The 17,726-nt window shown below is 39.5% G+C and overlaps 1 protein-coding gene across 1 annotated transcript in view; it reads right to left on the bottom strand.

Annotated features, from left to right (window-relative positions):
* The window catches only part of LOC139948834 (E3 ubiquitin-protein ligase HECW2-like), a 92,760-nt gene extending 78,415 nt beyond the window's left edge, over positions 1-14,345 (bottom strand). The window contains exon 1 of the mRNA XM_071947174.1: positions 14,327-14,345. The gene's annotated coding sequence lies outside the window, so the exon portion shown is untranslated. The remainder of the gene's footprint in view (positions 1-14,326) is intronic.
* Positions 14,346-17,726: the final 3,381 nt, after the last annotated feature.

Here is a 17,726-nt window from a genome sequence, read left to right as displayed (position 1 = left end):
ATATATGTCTACATTAAGACAAAATAAACAGCTGGGTTTCTTATCTCATCTGGTCTGTGTTTGTGCTTCAAGGGGATGGGGTGTGTTGTACTATCATATGCCCAACACCTAAGAATTCTTACCAAGTAGCCATCTTGCCGGAAACCCATGACACCTGGATACTTTTTTAACCTTTCTAAAACACATTTCACATGGTCTAATTTTCTTCCTTCTATTTCTAAACCCATGATTGATGCATTAAACGCGGTTATGTTTTGTTGAAAGTTTATGTAGTTGTATTGCAAATTATACACCACTGATTTCCAGCGACTTACAGTTTTGTTTTACTAGTAGGGATTTCTCCCTCGCCCGCCGCCATTATTGCAACTCTACTACAGCCACTCTACTCGTCGACAAGCACATGTGTGTGAGTGCTTGCAGAACAACGTTGTGATTGACATCGCAGCGAGAGTTTATAGGTCAACCAACAACCAATGAGAACGGGTTGTTAGTAAACATTAGCATAATGAGCTCCGCCCTAAATTTTGGCAGATACAAAACCATCAAGGCGCTACTTGGGAAGTACCCATGTACCGTAAGTGTACCGTATACAGATGGTACATGTATATGTACAGTACGTATGTGCAAATCACAGCAATACCTCCAAGAATCAGCTTGGAATTCAGTGACGGGGACCGGGATTTCACACACTAGGGTGAGCTTGTTTATGTGAGTGCTGCGTTGTGTACGTGTATGAAGTTTCCGCATCAACTATTAATTATTAATATAAAAATATGTTTCCCGACAAACAGCTGCGAAGTTGTACGTGTATGAAGTTTCCGCATCAACTATTAATTATTAATATAAAAATATGTTTCCCGACAAACAGCGGCGAAGCTGATTCTACTACTAGTATACAATCCTAACGAGCTAACTTCATTATTGTCGCGTGCATAATCAATCCGGTACATCATTTTAGGGATGATATTTTTGCGGGCTTAGGACACTGGGAGATTCTATGAGAAAACATATTATACACACGTATATAAAACTGCAATTTACTGTAAGCCGCTCATTTTTTTGTAATCTGCACTGCGACTGAGATTATTTTCATCCTAATGATTGTTTTGATTCAGAAAAACAAATTTGGAATATCAGTCGCGGTTTCCATTTTGGTAGTTCATCTGTAGTAAGTGAAAATATCAGGTCAGGATATCCGTCGTCCATCTTTGCAGCAAGCTACAAATAAAGGTTAGTGAATTTAATGCTTCATGCTTGTCGAATACTTTCGGTTTTGTCATTGAATTAAAAATTAAGGTTAAGTTTAATTTACAGTACGTATAGAAACAGTGAGGAAACTCGTGTGTATGTTTTGGATGTGGGAAACAATAATGGCATTATTTTATAGTATTCTTGTTGTATGTAGTGAGAGAAATGTAATTTCATTCATGGTTCAATACAATTATGAATCTGTAATTACGATGGTTTTTCCAGTTTCTACTTTATTTACTTGTTCATTATGTTATATATTTCTCCCCAGTAATTTGTGCTCTTTTGTTTACCAAATAGATGGAAACTAAAAAGAAGGTTGTTGTTGGTGTAATTCTTCTGCTGATTGTTGGTGGAATTGTTGCTGCAATTGTCATAACGCAGGTCACCGGGAAATAGTGCGGACGAGCGGTCAATCCGTAGCGGGGTGATCATGGTCAAAGAGCTCCGTGAGGGCGAGGAGGAGATGCAGTTAAACCGGGAGGAGGCTAGAAGGATGTTCAACCAAAGAAGGACTGCGGAGCAGGGGCGGGTGGAAGGAGGGACCGGTGCCCATGTCATGCAGAGAGGAAGTATTTCGGGGTGGACTGTTGATAAACAGATGGACAAGATGAGAGAAATTGTGGCGAAAGGATCAACGTCTGCACAAGGCCATTAGAAGATCTTCAAAGGCACTGGACACTATTGGTAATTACTCAAAAATAATTGTTAGCATAAAAATCTCAGTTGGTAACGAGCAACGGAGAGCTGATGATAGTATAAAACCCTGTGAGAAACAACTCCCTCTGAAGTAACGTAGTCTTTGAGAAAAGGGATAACTTTTCTGTCAAAATAATGAAATTTCAGCTGATTTTTTTTATCACGCATCTGAAAATAATAAACATCATAATAGGATCATTTATGAAAACACACAAAGTAATGCAATAAAGGTGTTTTTTCTTCCAGTATTCCCTCTTGCAAATTCGAAGACCAATTGAGCCCAAATTTTCACAGGTTTTGTATGCACATGTTGGGATACAAGTGAGAACACTGGTCCGTGACAATATTACCAAAAGTGTCCAGTGCCTTTAAGCCTATAGATCAGCTTTATTTGGTGGTTAAAGCCGTATCCGAATTGGTGGCTCTCTACGGCTACGACTGTTCCTAGGATTTCTCCTATACTTCAACGCGCAATGATGAAGGATATCTAGCCACTGAGCCATAGACGTAGCCACTAATTCGGTTTTTTTTTCTCTTCATTTTTTTATAAATAATAAATGAAATAATAAAATAATAAATTAATCAGAGCAGCTAAATTGTAGGAAGCATTATATTAAAGTTAGCCTTGCCAAAGTTTCTTTCCACTCTTACATTTTATTTATCTTTTAAAACAAGTTAATCAAATCTTTTTAGAAATGTTTATTCTATCTAATCTTATCATGTAAACTATAATTTTGTATGTAGTTAAATCACAAAGATGAAACTGGTGCAATACGCTGAAAAATATCAGTTTATATGTTTTGTTTTTATATTTTGTTTTATTGTTCTAAGGTTTAAAAAAACAAACCTTGAAACACCGTATTTCAGCTCCAGCCGAGGTTTCTGTTAAAATGATTTGTATTGTAGAAATTGAATCAGACACTTTGTAGCTATTCCTCATTAAAATGAAAAGTCTGCGTCGTTTGGGGTCCATTTGAGCCTCCGGTGTCGCCAAAAAATTTAAAGGGCACTGTCGTCGTGATCCCAGCGAGTCTGCTGCCAGAACTGTGTAGACACACTGCACGCAATAATAATGAGGATGCCCTTTAAAGCTTTTGTGATGTTAATGAGATGTGGTCCATTGGTGATATAGCTATTCATGTTTTCAAGTCTGGCCTCATTGCAAGCAGACTATACTCAGACATCAGTGCCCCTTTAGCGTGAATACTCAAAATTAATGTTTTGATAAGGTAAAATAATTTACAAAGAACTAAGATTGATCTGGGGTCGGTTTCACAAAGTAATAAAATCCATCGTAAGACAAAACTGTCAGTAATACAATAGTGATTTGTTTTGTGACATTACACATTACTCTAAGCAACGATTGATTTGCAGTACATGTAAGTACATCCTTCCACGTATAATCAGATGAGTTTGTAGTGAAAAGTTAACTATGCAAGAATTTTGGGATTACTTAAAAGATTATTATTAACACTTACAAATTATTGGAAGTAATGGTTAATTGAGTAAGTGGCCTTTTCATGTTTGTTACAATTAACAAAAACAAACTTGCTTCTCGGAACAAATTGGGTGTGATTTTAAATTAAAATGAATGATTGAAATTATAATAAAATAATTGGTATACTGGATGGCGTTCGTTGTGGTTTTCGTTTTATGAAGAGGTGAGAGTACTTTTGATTTTCTGCCAGTTCCAGTCCCAGATCGCCTATAATGAGAGGAAATTATGCACTGGATTCGAATGTCGCGCGTGCCGAGCTTGGCCTGTGCCATAAAGTGCAGGGGGCCGTATTTACCGGTAAAGCTGTAAGCAACACAATGCATAATGATATATTTATATATTTGGTTTACGGTAACACCATGTGTGTAAACTTGCCAGGTAGAGATTATTTTTATGCAAGAGATTATTTTTATGCCAGACCATTCAAAGCTGCCATGGTCTTGTGGTCGCTTTGTATTTTTATTTTAGGTATTTTTTTCAACACACACTAGAGAAAAACATCACTGTTTTCATAATTTTTAGTATTTATTGCCAATAGTTTGTGGCATAATGTAGGTGAATACACAGAAAGGACGGTTTATGTGTAGGAATTGCGTGGTTCTTTCAAGCTTGGGTAGGTTTACTGGGGTGTGCTTCTTTTATGCACATTTTGGTGACAGATGGGTCGTTATTGTACTCACAGGAAGAAAAAAAATTCCCGAATCTTTTTTTTGCATGGGGTATTTTGCAATAATCATAATGAGGGTTGTGTGACACGCGCGGAAAAACATTTTACTTTTATCAAGTGTCATTTATTTTTGAAAAAGGTCCAGAATTCATTAATATTGGCTCAAATCTTTGAAAACGAAAAGGAAGGACCATTAATTTGTTTTTCTTGTTTACGCTGGCTCTTTTAAAACGGAAGAAAGGGAACAATACGTTTCAAGTTTCCAACTGCGACAGGATAGTAAACAGAAAGTGACGCCGCCCCATGATCAAATAAAAAATAATTAATGAGAATTAAAAAGTCCTTGTGGTGGAACTTTGTATTAAACTCTTTGATTAGCGAGTATTGCCCATGTAGCTCCAAAAGGTACTACAGGTTTGCTCAATTGGGGCGATTTTGGGTCAGGGGTTAGACTTTGTCATGTTTATTGTTTAAAGTCCGTGGAAGTTCACGGAAGAGGGCGCTGTTGCTATTGTGAGAAGCCAGAGCCGTATGAAGCCATGGGCCCCTTTTTCGAAACCACGGCTTCGGCTTTAGATTCGGCCCCACCCTCTCGTCTGAAGCCGGCTCCGAGCGCGTACGCAAAGCATGCGCATTAATGCTCCCTAACGCAAAAAACAACAACAAACAACAACAACAACAACAACAACAACAACAACAACAAAAAACAGGATACGGGCCTTTTGATAAAGTTATTATAGGTTCTTGTTTTCTTTGTTCTACATGTTGTTGTTGTTGTTTTTTGGTTTTTTGCATAGGCCATACAATTGTTGTTTTATAATCACTTTCAAAACGGATGAACAAGGAGGTTATAAATAACCTTTCCAGACATGATTATAAGTACCGTTAATTATTACAGTAATTAAAATTAATTGATTTTGAAGTTAGGATCTTTGAAGTTGTTTATAACTTGCTAGATCGAGACCACAATACCACTCAAACTGGTTACTCAGTCTACACTCAGGCATAAAATGTTCTGCTACATATTTTGTTTTAGTTGAGGTATTGCGAAATCTGAAACTCTGCGGTGTACGTTGTTTACACACGCACAGTAGCCTATGCTGCAAAGGGACTCGCGTGGTCTTTAATTTTCAAAAATCTGAAATAAATATAATGGAGCTTTATAAAAATATGATAAAATCAGTAATGCTACATGAACGCTTTGTTTGGGTGATAACAGTCTTTGATTGGCTTCGTTTGAATGATAACGTGTTGATAAACCGTTTTACAAATCGACCCGTGGCGTTGATGACATCGTAAAACGTACGCACAGCAGTGTTGTACACACGCACAGTTTGCTGGATTAAGGGAATCGTTGTCTTTAATTTTCAAAAATCTGAAATAAATATAATGGAGCTTTATAAAAATATGATAAAATCAGTAATGCTACATGAACGCTTTGTTTGGGTGATAACAGTCTTTGATTGGCTTCGTTTGAATGATAACGTGTTGATAAACCGTTTTACAAATCGACCCGTGGCGTTGATGACATCGTAAAACGTACGCACAGCAGTGTTGTACACACGCACAGTTTGCTGGATTAAGGGAATCGTTGTCTTTAATTTTCAAAAATCTGAAATAAATATAATGGAGCTTTATAAAAATATGATAAAATCAGTAATGCTACATGAACGCTTTGTTTGGGTGATAACAGTCTTTGATTGGCTTCGTTTGAATGATAACGTGTTGATAAACCGTTTTACAAATCGACCCGTGGCGTTGATGACATCGTAAAACGTACGCACAGCAGTGTTGTACACACGCACAGTTTGCTGCAAAGGGACTCGTGGTCTTTAATTTTCAAAAATCTGAAATAAATATAATGGAGCTTTATAAAAATGTGATAAAATCAGTAATGCTACATGAATGCTTTGTATAGGGAATGGCAGTCTTTAAATGACTTAATTTGAAGGGTACCGTATTGATAAACCGTTTTACAAATCGACCACTTTAGTTGATGAAGAGTTCGTACTCTTTGCTTTGTTGTACATACAAAATTCTTGAAATAAACTTTAAAATTTCAGATAAAACATGACCCCTTTGTATATTAATGGTAGTGAATAAAAATAAATAAAATAAATGTCTGAACTAAAGAACGAAAGTCCAAAACATCGGTGTATCTACCATACTAAAATACACAAACAATTCTTATGGAGAAAAAGCTCAGGAATGGTAGCGAGTCTACGTATTACTGCTCCGTTGATCCTTTCGAGTAGTCTTGGTTCCAAGACCATTGGTGTTGCCTGGTCACACACAACCAACGTTCCGATTATGCAGAGCAAAAACTGTACACGCTTGAAATGAACGAACGCTAGCGGGCGCTCTGTTTCTCTGATTTAGATCTCACCATGGTCTTGGATATTTGCAGCGACGGGTCTTAACTTTTTTATTGTTTTTCGTCAAATCTCCCCCGACTTTCCGGTGGAGCCAATCAGAGGCTGCGTAGCGGTTGGCTCATGAATAATAATCAGTGTTGTGCATGCAGTAAGTGCGTTGCATGACTACTCTGCATGTGTGTGTGGGTATACGTTTTTATCGGAGTATAATAATATCCAGATCAGTAGGATTTGAAACTTTGCATGGTGGAAATACGATATAGAATTAAGGTTTGCGGTAACACCACAAACCTTTCTATTAATATCCAGATACAGTCTTCTGCATTGCCATGATGCAGTTTGAAATGCGATCGTGGGGTTATTATGCTCCCGACGTGACAGGGCCCGGAGCCTGTATTGACACAACAATTTGCTTAGCACAAAATAGTATTGCTTAGCAAAAACTGGTTACTGAACCAATTTTTAATTAAATTTGAAATGTTGTAGACTTGTGGCTAGTGCCCAACTAAATTTTTTGATAGTAAAGAAATTTTGTACAGTATTTTCTGCCAAACAGATAACTGGTGGGCCCTGTAGTGCTATTCACGGTGAAAGTTGTTTAATCTTGGGGGAAGGAAATCTTGAGGGATTCAAAAGCGTCCTTTTGAGAACGTATTTTGATACGTAAGCGTAGCTGCAGATCTTGGAACGTAAGCATAGCTTGACTCGGGATTAAAAGCGTACCTTTTGATATTATAGCGTAACCTAAACCTTGGAGTGTATAATAAGCGTAGCTGAGTAGCTGCGCAGCTTGGAACAAAACAATATCTTTTGGAGCGTAAGCATATCTTGAAACCTAAACGTAGCTGCGTATCTTGAAACGTAAGCGTACCCTCACATGGGATTGAAAGCGTACCTTTTGATACTATAGCGTAACTTGAAGGAACGTAAGCAGATCTAGGAATGTAAGCGCAGCTGAGTAGCTGCGTAGCTTGGAACGTTGACATATCTTTTGGAGCGTAAGCATATCTTGGAACGTAAGCGTAGCATCTTGGAACGTAAACGTAGCCGCGTATCTTGGAACGTAAGCGTAGCTTGACTCGGACTAGTGAAAACGTACCTTTTGATATTAAAGTGTAACTTGAAGGAACGTAGACTTAAGTGTATCTTGCAACGTAAACGTAGCCGAGTAGCTGCGTAGCTTGGAACGTAACCATATAATATCTTTTGGAATGTAGTCGTAACCATATCTTTTGGAACAACTCATGAGAAATTGTGAATTTTGATTGCTTGTCGAGTGGCGACTACTGCTATTCAACTCACTTGGTTAATTGTGCGGCTAAGACTACGTTGTATAAAAGTAGTTGTGATCAAATTCCTGCTTGGTATAACCACTTTTGTCGCTCATGACTATTCACAAAAACTGTTTAAAAAACACATGCAGACGTCAGTGACACAATCTTTCAATCAATTTCAGGTGCCCCTAATATTAGTAAGTTTCGCGACTAATATCGAAGTCGCAGTTATTTGAGGCGACTATAGTCAGGTCATAAATTCCACTAGTTGCCCAATTTAATCATTTTGTTTGACAAAATTATGCTTTGAGGGAATTTTGTTTTATCATTTTTATTTCAACCTTTTATAAAAAATTCTCAAAATTTTGTTAAGCTACTCACACAATAACACTGTCAATATAACAAAATGCGGTATGTGACGTTTTGACATCATCAACATTACCTGAAAACTCATAACAAAAAGAAATTAGGGGGCCATGAAACAAAATGGAGCATATTGGAACGTTGTTATCATAAGAAACAACGGATTCGACACCCGCAAGCTGGGAGTTCATAGCGCCCGGGATTTAACAGCTTAAACCCCCACGAGACACGGCATGGGCGGTACGTGATATTCCACAAGCTGGGAGTTCATAGCGCCCGGGATTTAACACCTTAAACCCCCACGAGACACGGCATGGGCGGTACGTGATATTCCACAAGGCTTACGTTCCGATTGCTCCACGCCGTGGGGCCATACAAGCGTCCGTTGGTTACACGAACTCTCTGAATGCTAATCTTACATTCGATTTTTGACCATTATTTACTATTTCAAATCGTCACGTATCCATAATCTGAATAGGTAGTCTATACTTGAAATTTCACTGTTTTCCTTTTAATAGGCCTAATGACCACGGAATAAGTTTGAGCAAAGATAATAGAGCGCCGATCATATTGACCTTTGACTCGATCTAGTTTGAATAGTCATCTTCAATTCGTCACGTGATATGAATATTGCATACATTAAAAGTCATTTACATAGTCTGGCAACGCCTTCAATTTGCAAATATCCAAGACTTGGTGAGCACAGACATGGTGAGATCCGGAAATCAGATAAACAGAGCGCCCGCTAGCGTTCGTTCATTACAAGCGTGTACAGTTTTTGCTCTGCATAATCGGAACGTTGGTTGCGTGTGACCGCGCAACACCAATGGTCTTGGAACCAAGACTATCTTTCGAGTAGCGATCGACTCCTGGCGTTTGGAAACTTACATCTACATGCGTCGTGGCCCCCGGGTGCTACCTTTATGCCTTTATGCCGTACCTGGCGTTTGGAAACTAACATCTAGTGCTACCATCAGTGGCGTAACCAGAGGGGGGGGGGGGGGGGGGCAGGGGGGGGGCCGACACCCCCCCCCCCCCGCTCAGAACCCTTGCCCCTTGCCCCCCTCTTGCCCCCCCCCAAATGAAATCAGAGATAAGTATTTTCTTATAGGCTTATAAATACATCGTTTAAGGCTGCATAAAATGCTGTCGTAAAAAGGAAAACTTTTATTCTTATCAGTAGGCCCTATGTGGACTGTAACATGAAAAATGCGTGGAAACGCGCGCGCGATCGTATCGGCGGTAAATGTTTGTTGTGGTTTTGCGGTTACAGAGAGTGCAGGTTGTGACAAAGTTCTGTTAAATACGTGGTGGTCTGAACGCAGACCAATACTAATAGCTCCGTAAACACAAAGTCAGATCATGGAGGTAGAAACATGGTCAGATGCACTACAGAGAAATTTACTACAGCAAACAAAAGGCCAGCGAAAAAGGTTGCTTAGACCATTTCTTCTCCTTTGAAGCAAGCGATGCAATTGAGAGGTAGGCCTATTTTAAATATCCGTTTCATAACTAAAATGTGATTATTAAACACCCACAATTTCGATCCTGTATTTGTTTTGATGGCTTACACTTGTTACAATAAGGCCGAGTAAAAAAAAGAAACATGTCTAGTGTCTGGGTTTCTCAAAAACAGGAAGCAGGAGGGGCTTTTTATTTTTTATTTCAAGATGGCCCCCACGAATGTCAAATATCAACTGTTTTTTTTCTGCTGCTGAAATACACAAAACATTAATGAAACAGTTTGGTCAAGGCATTCAGACAAGACATCCAGATTTTTTTTTTGCTGAGATCATTTAAAATAACCCTTTTTCAAAAAAAAAAAAAAAAAATGTGCATACAAATTTAAGAAAAAAAAGAGGTGTCCTTTAAAAAGGAAGCGGGCGGGGACGCTAAACATTTCTATTTTTCTATTTTTACTTGGCCTAATATTATTACGTTTTGGGTATTTACACACCCACAGAGCCTATTTGAGAATGCCGTATACAACTCTAAATTGGTACTTGGTGACCACAGTTGGTAGTTTAATCCTTTTATACAGTCAAAAAGTTTTATCTTATACAAAATGACATGTTCTCTAAGATTTTGTTGTTTTTTTGCAATCTTTTGTTACCTGCTGACTATAGACTGTTTTAGAACTGCATTAGCCTTGATCAAGGCGCTACAGCCAGCCGCGATCTGCAAAATCCCAGTCCCCATCACTGAATTCCGCCAGCGCACCCCCATACATAACACAGTGCATATAATACGTGTACAGCGTACACTGTATGTACACATATGTACTGTACATATACATGTACTGTACATATACATGTACCATCTGTATACGGTACACTTACGGTACATGGGTACTTCCCAAGTAGCGCCTTGATGGTTTTGTATCTGCCAAAATTTAGGGCGGAGCTCATTATGCTAATGTTTACTAACAACCCGTTCTCATTGGTTGTTGGTTGACCTATAAACTCTCGCTGCGATGTCAATCGCAACGTTGTTCTGCAAGCACTCACACACATGTGCTTGTCGACGTATTGTAAACAAGCAGTGGCTGTAGTAGAGTTGCAATAATGGCGGCGGGCGAGGGAGAAATCCCTACTAGTAAAACAAAACTGTAAGTCGCTGGAAATCAGTGGTGTATAATTTGCAATACAACTACAGAAACTTTCAACAAAACATAACCGCGTTTAATGCATCAATCATGGGTTTAGAAATAGAAGGAAGAAAATTAGACCATGTGAAATGTGTTTGAGAAAGGTTAAAAAAGTATCCAGGTGTCATGGGTTTCCGGCAAGATGGCTACTTGGTAAGAATTCTTAGGTGTTGGGCATATGATAGTACAACACCCCATCCCCTTGAAGCACAAGCACAGACCAGATGAGATAAGAAAGCCAGCTGTTTATTTTGTCTTAATGTAGACATATATTATTCATTACGTTTGAGCCACGTGTATGAGGTTGAAAATACAAAGACACGACCGTTCTCACGACTACGCTATACTGTTCTCGCTGTACAATGTAAGGTAATGTACAAATGCACTGCATGCGTGTGCCGCGAACCGGGCCTGGGAACAGTATAGAGAACCAGATTTAGACATTTTTTTCATGTTGAGTCAAACAAATTGCAAAAGTTTGTTTTATTGTTGATTCTTGTTTATTGGGTGGTTATTGATGACATATCCAAAATGGGACAAGAGTTTCAACCAAGAAATGACCTAATTTGCATATTTAAATTAGGTCGCAATTATCAAACTTTAAGGTCAATTATCTCTAAAACTATCTATTTTTAGGATAAATGTTGTGTTAGAGGTGAATAGAAACCTGACCCTGAGAATCTAAAAAACATATTTGTATACTCGATTGACACCTTCCAAACAACTAGGTCAAAGGTCAAGGGGCCAAACATACGTTAAATTGGTTTTCTCCACTCAAATGCATTGTTACATGGAATACCATCACAGTGAAATTAAAAATGAATGTGTTCTTTGGTTTAAATGATAAACCTTCATCAATGACATTCAATTAAATCAATTAGATTCAAATGACCTTTCTAAACAGCTAGGTCAAAGGTCAAGATGAATGGTGTGATGGGCCTTAATAGTACAGCTAGCTTTGTTTCATCGCAGTTTATTAGTATCTGCATGTGTAAACAGGAAAGCGGAGTTTGCCAGTGTATTTGAATTTTATCTTTGGTTTCAAGGAACTCATCAACAAGTTGTATGAGAAAGGGCTTTGTCTGTTCTATAATGAAGGTCCGCTATTCAAAGGGTCTGTAGCAAAACACCAGGGTGATAGCTTCTCTAGTAGCTTCTGGGAGCGATAGCTTCTCTTGATCTCCTTTGGAAGTGCGGTTCATACAAGAGGAATACCAACAGGTAGTTAACAATGCCTGTAGAGAAGTTTATTGAGGCAACAACAGAATTAGAGGCAGCAACATTGGAGCACCAGCTGGGAGGCAACAGCAGGGGAGGCAACAACATGGGAGGCAACAACGGGGGGGGGGAGGCAACAGCAGGGGAAGCAACAACTGGGGAGGCAACAACAGGGGATCCGGGAGGCAACAAGGGAAGAGGCAACTGGGGAGGCAACAACTGGGATGCAGCAAAAGGGGAGGCAACAAAAGTGGAGGCAACAACTAGGGAGACAATTGGGGTGGCCACAACTAGGGAGGCAACAACTAGGGAGGCAACAACTGTGGAGGCAACAACCGAGGAGGCAACAACTTAAGAAGCAACAACTGGGGAGGCAACAACGATGAGGCAACAACCGAGGAGGCAACAACTTAAGAAGCAACAACTGGGGAGGCAACAACGATGGAAGCAATGGGGGTGGCAGCAACTGGAAGGCAGCAAACGGTAGGCAACAAAAGTGGAGTTGACAACTAGGGACGCAACAACCGGGGAGGCAGCGCAACAGGGGAGGCAGCAACAGGGGATGCAACAACTGGGGTGGCATCAACTGGGGGCAACAAAAGGGGAGGGCAGGAACTGGGGAGGCAACAACCAGGGAGGCAGCAACAGGGGGGGGGGGGCAACAACTCGGGTGGCAACAACCGGGGAGGCAGCAACATTGGAGGCAGCAACTGGGGATGCAACAACTGGGGATGCAACACCTCCCCAGTTGTTGCCTCTCCTGTTGTTGCCTCCCCTGTTGTTGCCTCACCAGGCAACAACAGGGGAGGCACCAGGTGAGGAGGTACTTGTACCAGCGAGGGAGGCACACAACTGGGGAGGCAACAACAGGGGAGGCAACTGATCTAATTGTCGAGAGCATCGTGGAATCACACAAAGACGGGATATGGATGAAGCACAGCGGACACTGTGGCTGCTGACGATGCCTGAATATGCTCAGAGAAGCTGAGTAGCTACAACAACGCAACAAGCTAAATCAAATATGGCAAAGACGGCAATCATTCTTGAGTACCTAGAAAGCCATAATAGTGTGTCAAACGTCTGGTCTTCAACGTTTGCCATGGACACAGGGACAAACATACCGACAGATTATCAACACATCAGCAACGTGAAACCAAAATAATGTGCAAACCTTTTTGCAGTCAATCTTTCAGCCAAAGTCAGAATAAACCTTGATTTGCCACTCAACATTGCGGCAAAGAGTCACAAGAGTGTCTCAATCCAATGAGCACACTCAACAGATGATGCTTCAAAGTAACACGCATACAGGGTATACTTGAAGGCCCAAGTTTGGAACAGCAATGTAGAAATGCAACCTAATGATCGGGAGGGGGGGGGGGGGGGCAGTGTGAAACTTTGCTTGCTACCAGAGAAAATGTACAACAATCCAGCCCCAGAGGATTATTGATACCATGATGTTTGTGTAAAATAAATGGGTTCAATTTGCACCTATTCGCTTGGGAAATGACTAGAAGAAGGCATTTGCACCACGATTCCGTCGGATGAATTTGATTGTTAATTTCTTTGATTTTATTGAATGTCATCAATAGAGGTCATTTGGGACAGGGTGGAATCATTCATCCCAAATAATTAATTTATTATTAATTTCAATGTAATGGGAAGCCATGTAATGATGAATTTGAGTGGAGAAAACCAATTTCACGTATGTTTGACCCCTTGACCTTTGACCTAGTTGTTTGGGAAAGGGTCATTTGAGTATACAAATATGTTTTTTAGATTCCCAAGGTCATGTTTCAATTCACCTCTAACACAACATTTTTCCTAAAAATGGATAGTTTTAGAGATAATTGACCTTAAAGTTTGATAATTACGACCTAATTTAAATATGCAAATTAGGTCATTTCTTGGTTGAAACTCTTGTCCCATTTTGGATATGTCATCAATAACTACCCACTTAACAAGAATCTACAATAAAACAAACTTTTGCAATTTGTTTGACTCAAAATTTTAAATCTGGTCCTCTAGTACGTCAACAGCCTTGATCAAGGCTAGAACTGCATTGGTGTGTATCAACTATACAGGGTGTCTCAAAAAAAAAGGTAATCCTACTTTAAAGGTTTTTTATGGCCAGACTATTATGTTTACCATCAGAAAGCATGGCATCATCTTAAAGCTGAAACCTTGTGCTTTCCAATGATACATTTGGTTACATTCAAGGGTCACGCATCAGCGAGCACCATTGTCTTGAAGTTGTGGTGCATAAATGCAGTTGGTTCACTTTTGAACCCATGTCATTTTGGCCTTCAGACAGAGTGACCTTAAACTCAAGTCACTTACCAAAGAACTCTATATCTGGGATCCTCTTGAATGCCAGAAGCATCCGTAGTAAACAGCACGACCTACTAGCATTCCTGGAACTCCATCCCATTGATATTGTCTGTATCACTGAGACATGGTTGTCAGCTAATGACACTGACGTGATCTCTCCATGTTTGCCTGGATATTCGACTTTTCGGCGTGATCGAGACAGTCATGGTGGTGGTATTATGGCTATCATCAATGATTCTCTACACCCAACTCATCTAAAGAACTTTGACCCTGTAAACATTGAAATGATCTGGCTGTCATTGACCATCAAAAGTTCCAAATGGCTAGTTGGACTCATCTACCGGCCTCCAAACTCTGACGTCACTTTCTTCAACAAATTACAAGACACATGTGATTCTATTCAACCTGAACTCCATAATTTTGAAGGTTGTATTCTCACCGGCGATTTTAACATTAACTGGCAATCCGAATCCACTTCTTTAGTAAGTCTTCAAGAAGTAACGGACTCCATGGGTCTCGAACAGTTGGTTCAGGATGTAACTCGCCCTTCGAACAATTCACCCCTGGTTGGAACCACGATTGACCTTATCTTTACCAATCGTCTAGAGAAATTCACTGATATTAAGTCCTTTGCTAACCCAGTCAGTAGCGATCATCATGCAGTTTGTTTCACTTTTAGTGCAGCTCGAGTTTCACCACAGCCAAATGTTGTTCGCTCTTTTCTTCAATACAAGAAAGCTGACTATGAACATCTTCAGCAACTTTTACATCTTGCACCATGGTCTGCTTTCTTAGATGATGATGACCCCAATGCCTCTTGGGAAGGATTTAGTGACATCCTAGATGCAGCCGTACGAGACAGCATCCCACGATCGAAGCGTCAGCGCAAATCATCCCCTTGGATAACAGCAGAACTGAAAAAACTCATCTCATTAAAACACACCCTGTTTACCAAAGCAAAAAGAGTAAACTCTCCATCTGCCTGGCTGAACTACAAACAAGTAAGGAACAAAGTGAAGAACTTGACAAAATCTTCATATTGGAATTATGTCAATCGCTTATTTGCTGCATCCGACAACAAGAGAAGCTTCTGGTGCTTTGTTCGGGATCAAAGAAAGTCCAACTGCCCCGCTGCTTTTCAGTCTGCCGGTAAACTCATCCATAAGCCGGATGAAATCACCCAAACCTTCAATGACTTTTTCACCTCTGTCCATTCTCCAGCTGTAACATGCACAGAGACCCCTCCGTCATGTTCCCTGCCAATACCCGAGCTGCCTGAATTTACAGTTACCTTTGAATGGTTGACTAAGGCCCTATCTTCATTGTCATCTCACAAGGCACCTGGTCCAGACACAATCTCATCATCAATTCATCGAGCTGCAAAGACCCCACTTGTACCACCATTACTGCGAGTGATGAATTTATCTCTTATGAAAGGCTCCGTTCCTAAGGTTTGGAAACTCTCACAAATCACCCCAGTATTCAAGGCCGGCAGTCGCAACTGCGTTAGTAACTATCGACCCGTTGCATTAACATCAGTAGTTTGCGAGGTATTGGAAAGAGCAATAGCAGAAAATATTAATAACCATGTGAACTCTTTATGTCTGGTTAATGAGAAGCAGCATGGTTTCACAGCTAAGAAATCATGTGTTACCCAACTCATCAATGCAACTCATGACTGGGCAAGTATTCTCGACAAGCCTCATCCACCTCGACTTGACATCATCTTCCTAGACTTCAGCAAGGCTTTCGACCTCATGCCTCACCACATTCTTCTTAACAAGCTGGCTCGTAACTTTAACATTCGTGGCCCCATGTGGAACTGGCTGAAGTCCTTTCTCACTAATCGACAACAACGAGTTACCTACCGTGGAAGCGTCTCTTCTTGGGCACCAGTAGCATCTGGAGTTCCTCAGGGAAGTGTCCTCGGTCCGCTTCTCTTCAACCTTTTCATAAGTGACATCTCGAAAAACCTATCTGCAACCGCTCTTCTTTTTGCTGATGACACCCTCATTTACCGGCCAATCAAAACTCCAGCTGATGAACAATCTCTTCAGTCTGACCTTTCTATGCTCAATCAATGGAGCACAGAAAATGGTATGAGGATCAACAAAGAGAAATCAAAAGTGATGCATATGTCTCGCTGCAAAACTCCTAATGACGAGCATCTTCCTCTTTACACACTCCAAGGTAGTGCTCTTGGTGTCGTATCATCATATAAATACCTCGGGATAACTGTTAACAACAAGTTGAACTGGAACGATCATGTCAATACTATTGTATCAAAAGCAAACAAAAATCTTGGTTTCATTTGGCAGATTGCTGGTGGGTCATCTTCACATGCTCTTCGGTGCCTTTACATATCGCTAGTTCTGCCTATCTTACAGTATGGATTACCAGCCTGGTACCCATACACTGCCACTTTATCAGCGAAGTTAGAAGGGGTACAACGTAGGGCAAGCAGAATGTGCATGAAGCAACGGCGAGGTGACATGTCTTATGAGGAACGGTTAAAATCACTCAACTGGATGAGCCTTCCTTACAGGAGACAGCAGCACATCATTGTTTTCACCATTAAGTCTTTGTTTGGACTTATTGACTGTGATGCCATAAAGTGTAACACTATAATCAACACCCGCCATTTAGACTTGACCACATTTCACCATCACTATGCCAGAACTCAAGCTCTTAAGTACACGCCAATTCATTCATTTCCTCGGTTATGGAGCAACTTGCCGTCATACTTAAAAGACTCACTTATCCTGGATACTTTGAATGTTTTTTGTAACAAATTATCTATTTACTACCATGACCTTCAATCCCAACAAACCTACTAGGTTCGTTTTGTTTTTGTTTTGTTTTTAGATCCGTTTATTTTCCTTTCATCTTGTTTATATAAATTTTGTTTTTTATTTGTTTATTCATTTATTTATTTATTTATTTATTTATTTATTTATTTATTTATTTATTTATTTATTTATTTATTTATTTATTTATTTATTTATTTATTTATTTATTTACTACTTTATTTATTAATTGATTGTTTGATTGTTTGATATACTTATCTATTTATTTTTATTTATTTATATTTATTAATCCATTATTTATTTTTTTGGATATATTTATGTTGGAAAAGAGCTCATTTCCGTTGCGTGTTATTTTATTTTTTGTTACTTATTCATTTACTGATTCACCTATTTGTTTAGCCATATATTGAATTTTCGTTAATGTTTTGTTGTTTTGTTGTTTTGATTGCTTTATTCATATTTAATCATCTGTTTATTGATGTAAGAGTTTAAGTGGAAAAGGTGATTGCTTTAAGATTAACTTTTTTGTTGATTGACCTATTTTTTGTTAAATCCATCCCTTCATTGAATTATTTGTTGCTTAATCTCTTTTTTACATGTAC

Source organism: Asterias amurensis, chromosome 16 (genome assembly GCF_032118995.1).
Source record: "Asterias amurensis chromosome 16, ASM3211899v1".
In the NCBI taxonomy this organism is placed as follows: domain Eukaryota; kingdom Metazoa; phylum Echinodermata; class Asteroidea; order Forcipulatida; family Asteriidae; genus Asterias; species Asterias amurensis.
Note: the sequence above shows the minus strand (reverse complement) of the source record. Positions and strands in the feature narration are given on the sequence as shown.